The sequence below is a fragment of the Phoenix dactylifera genome, chromosome 1, assembly GCF_051530095.1.
Source record: "Phoenix dactylifera cultivar Ajwa chromosome 1, Ajwa_hap1_PhDact_Kaust_v1.1, whole genome shotgun sequence".
Lineage (NCBI taxonomy): Eukaryota > Viridiplantae > Streptophyta > Magnoliopsida > Arecales > Arecaceae > Phoenix > Phoenix dactylifera.
The window spans coordinates 30628801-30633835 of NC_143190.1; the positions used below are offsets into that span (position 1 = coordinate 30628801).

General features: G+C 37.6%; 1 non-coding gene across 1 annotated transcript; it reads right to left on the bottom strand.

Moving 5' to 3' along the window:
• Positions 1 to 4151: 4151 nt before the first annotated feature.
• On the bottom strand, positions 4152 to 4258 carry LOC113461366 (small nucleolar RNA R71). The gene has a single exon (XR_003383593.1). It is a non-coding gene; the product is annotated as a small nucleolar RNA R71 (small nucleolar RNA).
• Between the last annotated feature and the right edge of the window lie 777 nt (positions 4259 to 5035).

A 5035-nucleotide genomic window follows, 5' to 3' on the forward strand; every position in this document is an offset into this window, starting at 1 on the left:
GATCTATTATTATCCATTTATATTATTTTTATATTTTTAAAAGAGATTTAGACGGCTGGGATATTCTATCGCCCCGCTGCGAGCCTGCGCTAGTAAATTGGACCGTTGGACTCTGTCTCGTCTTACGGTCGCAGCCGTCTGGCTTCGCAGGCATCAGGAGATTGGGTTCACGGGAAACCGAGGGATCACAGATCAAACGGTTCCGGTTCGAGTGATTGCTGACGACATATTTTTGTGGGTTGGATCACAAATTATATTCTAGTTGGATGTTTTAACGATGGCGTTATTTAATTGAAGGTGTGGACTTTGTTTTGGTTCGGATGGATTCTAGATGACTTTGAAGAAGTCTTGGCCACGAGTCCTTGCGCGAAACGAAAGTCCAAGGGAGACCTGGTGGTAGCCGCGTCGTTCATACGATATCCTGCACGCTGGTGGATAGGCCGGCTGGAATTTGGAAATCGGAAGTGGCAGCGAACGTTACATCTGTCTGACGTTGAAGAAAATTGGCGATGGAAGGTTGAAGTTTTATTCAATTGGATTGATTGGAAATTGGTAGATCCGGATGGATGACGGAAAAGGTGGAAATAAGATTAGATATAATTTGATCGTTGCAAACTAATCCAAAATCATTGTAAATCGAACCGATTATTAGTTTTTATCCATGGGTCAAATGAAATCCAATTCATAAGTCAGTAATATCAAAAAAGCTTTTACCGTATCAGGTAAGTTATATAGGGAAATTGCTGAATTTAAGAAGTTTACTTCATTTTCTTAAACCTTAAGCATCAATATTAGCTAACTTGATAGCTGGATTTTGTTTTCTCTAAAAAATTAATGCTATGTTGCACTGCTATATTCTCCACCGTGTTCCTTGTTTATCGTGAGGAGAAGATTGATGATATTCAGAAGTGAAAAAAGTGATAGATTTGTTTGGATCGTAGCATTTCTTTAATTTTTTTATTTGGATTTAAAAAATTTAATTTTAATTTATTAAATTGCATATATAATTATAAATATATTTATTATATATTTATTCTCTAAAAATTTTTATTTGCATGTATAACTCTCAAATGATTTTATTTTTTATTTTCGACTCATGGTGTTACTAAATTACTAATTTAATTAGTAAATGACTTTATTATCTTCTTACATTTATATTCTTGATATATATATATATATAATGTTTAATACAAACTAGATTTTGAATTTTTCATGAATGTTAATGTAAAAGGATAAGGTGTCCAATAAAATTCAAAACAATTATTTTTTAATGTCATCGACCAAGAAATGGGATGGGATTTTTTATATCATGCTTTCTCAATTAGATTGGATCTACTTGTAATACCTATATTCCCATCAAGACCCCCTTGTTGCAAGAGTTAGGATATTGTAGAAAATATAATAAAGATATTGTAAAGCTATTTGCAGAATGAGTCTTCTGGCACATATGGTCTTGCTTTTTCATGATAGATATAGTTTGCTGATAATCAAAAATAAAACATGTTGGCCTCTATATGGGATAGTCTTAGCCACATGTGACCTAAATTTTATACCAAAACACATCTTAATCGTGCAACCAACTTGACATAGATAATTCTCAATGACGTTTGCGGAAGATATCAGTCCTTAATTTGAAGCAAATTTAAGTTGTTTAACATTTGATTGCTATCATCAAACATCTATGAAATTTACGATGGAGTCCAATGTCATTTGAGAGAGAACGAAACAAAAAAAGGATGATGCGGGGGGGGGGACGGATGTAGATAGAGAAGGCATTGCAATTTTTTTCTGGCTGCGGGGGGGGACGGATGTAGATAGAGAAGGCATTGCAATTTTTTTCTGGCTGCGGCTTGGAAGGAAAGCAGATGTAATGAGAGGACAAAAGTGTGATCTACATACCACTTAAATTAGTATTATTGCTAACAGATAACGATATTATCACTGCTTTAATATTATATTTTTGTTGGGTGCAGGTGATCGTAAATCAAAGCTAAAATGCGCATTTAGTATAAATTGGGTCTAGAAAGATGCATAACCCAAGCCGCGCATGCTCAACTTCGCCATGGTCTGGTCAAACCCACCATTTATCAAGCACACTTGCATTCGAACGACATATGGCAGCCATCCGGAGGCAACGTGCAATGGAACATCCAAGGGCATACATTCATCAAGCCGAGAAGATCCAACGATGAATCGAGCCACATAATCAGCAGATCTGATTCCCTCTCATTAGAAAAACAAACATCAGCCATGAGCCATGCAAAAATAGGGGAGAAGTTTGTTTCATCCTTTCGCAACAAGTCCCAGCATCCACGTTTCAGCCTTCTAGAGTTCGCAATCAATCCTTGCCATCTTCAGCCTCCCTGCATCCGCTTCTTCCGCGCTTCCGCCTTCCAGGAGCCTTTCCATCTTTACCATTCGGGCATCCCGTGTTCAATCTTCCTTCCTTCGCAAGCCGAGTCGTCCATCTTCCACGGATCACCTTCTGATTCAGTCGTCCGTGTTCCACCTTCCGGATCAGCATTCTCCCTGCATCCGCAGCTTTCGGAGCTCGCGATTCCCCGCATTCGTCAGCGATCCGTCTGCATTCCCGCGTTCCAACCTTTCGTGAAGCATCCCAGCCATCCGCGTGCGATCCTCCGTGTCCCAGGCTCCACGTTCCCAGCTTCCTCCTGCGTCCAAAGCCCTGCAATCCATCCTTTTGGATTTCCTTCCATGTTCCCAGCCATCTGCATCCATCCGTTCCAACATTCCGTGATGCATCCCGCGTTCAAGTATCCCGTGGCCAGTCGGGATGTGCATTTTGAGCTTCCCGGATCCCGCATTCGGGTATCCCACAGCCAGCTGGGATGTGCATTTCGAACGACGCCCGCATCCTAGCCATCCGTCTCCGGTGCGTTCCCAGGAATCCATCACTGGCAAGAGAGCTCTGGCGAACTATATGAGGAACTCTCTCTCGGCTAGGGCAAAGGGGTTATCTCTCATTCTAAAAAAAACAGAGAGGGGGAGAAAGGAAAGAAACAGAGGATGCTCTGTTTCCCAAAAAAAAAAGAGAGAGAGGCTAATGTTTGTAATGAGAGGCTGATTTCTTAAGTGAAGGGTGATGGAGGAACCTTTGATGTATTACTTTTCTTGAAGTAAACTCTGAACCTTTGCTCTTATTGATTTATATTTTTGATGTGTTATGGATTCTTGCATAATTATTCTGTAGATAGTTCTTTAATGATTTATGTTTATTAATACATGGATTGCTTTAGTATTTGATTTGTCGTAGACGTAATAGGCATGATGAATGCTTAGAAGTTAAGTTCTTATGTTCATAAAATATATTCCATGATTAGATCTATTCTACTTTTATATCTTTAATCAAGGACCGAAGAGTTTATTTCTTGGATGCAATATAGTCAAGGGAGATTCCGGATCCCTAACCACCTCTATTTAATTGAACTTTGTTTAATTACTTATTATTCTCTACTTTCAATTCTTAGAAATCATCTCAAATTATATCTAAAATTATGCTAATAATACATAGACCTTCCGAGTTTTATTACTTGAGCGATTCTCTTGCACTTGGGAGAGCAATTTTGCAAACGCATCAAGTTTTTGGCGCCGTTGCCGGGGAGCGGCTGAATTGTTAGTATATTTTCAAATCCAATTAGAGATTTAGTTTAGGTAAGTTTCAGCTCTTAAAAAAAATTAATAATAATAATAATAATAATAATAATAATAATAATAAAAACTAGAAAAATTTTACATGCTAAAGTGGAATAGGGACAACACTGGTCGATTAAGTCGTACATCTTTTGACAATCCCTTGAGACACATTCCTAAGATTTCTTCGCAGTATTTCATACCTTGTGAGATGGCTGATTTAAATGAAGATGCGGGGGAGTCACCACGATCGAGAATGTGAACCTCCTATTATGACTTTGAGACAATACCTACAACCTACAGGACTAGTCAACCTTCATGCATGATTTTTCTTGATAATGTAGGATACCAAGGATGTCCTCAAGCTGACGTTGTTCCCTTTTTCTTTGAAGGATAAGGCCAAAACATGGTTGAACTCCTTGTGGCCTAGATCAATAGGAACCTGGCAAGAGATGTAGAAAGAATTCTTGAAAAAGTTCTTTCCCACACAAAGGATCAATTTTCTAAAAAAGCAAATCAGTAATTTCCAACAAAAAGATAATAAAACCTTTTATGAATGTTGGGAGAGATTTAAAGAACTTCTTCTCTCATGTCCTCATCATGGGTTTGAAACTTGGAGAACTATTAACTTTTTCTATGAAGGTTTGTCTCCACAGTTGAAACAGTTTGTAGAGACCATGTGCAATGATAGATTTTTGGAAAAACAACCTGATGAGGCATGAGAATATTTTGATTCACTTGCTAAGACTGCCCAACTTTAAAATAACAGGGATAGAAACAATAAGCCTTTGCCCAAGCATACTAGCTTTAGATATGGGGGCCTTTACAACCTCAGAACTAAGGATTTTTTTTGTATTTTAGGCCAAATTCAATTGGGCCGGTCAAATAGACCAGGCCCAATTTCCTTAAAGGGCTGGGTCTTACATTTTTCCTCCTTAAAATAATTTCATTTCGAAATTAACTTACTTGAAGCCTCAAACTTTGAAAGGATGCAACCATCATATCATCGTCGAGCTCCTAAACAATCTCTCTTGTAGAAAGCCTGCTCACAAAATTTTGATATACAAAATCATGGCATCTCAAAACTTGATTCTTTCCATCTACAATACATAGTAAATTCTTTTGATCTCCTTCAAAAGAAGACTAACCTTCCAATCTTGGATTTAAATGCCTTAATTCTTTTCTCAAAAAATTAATTGCTCTTGATTAATTCTTTACAGAAATCATAATCGGCTTAATGAAAATAGGTGAAAGCTTTAGCATTAAATACTCTTCATAATGTACAATCCTCTTTTTTCATTTAACTTCGCTTATAATTAACCGATCTATCATAAGATTAGATCACAAACAACTCCAATCCACCCCTAGTAGAATATTCATCAAG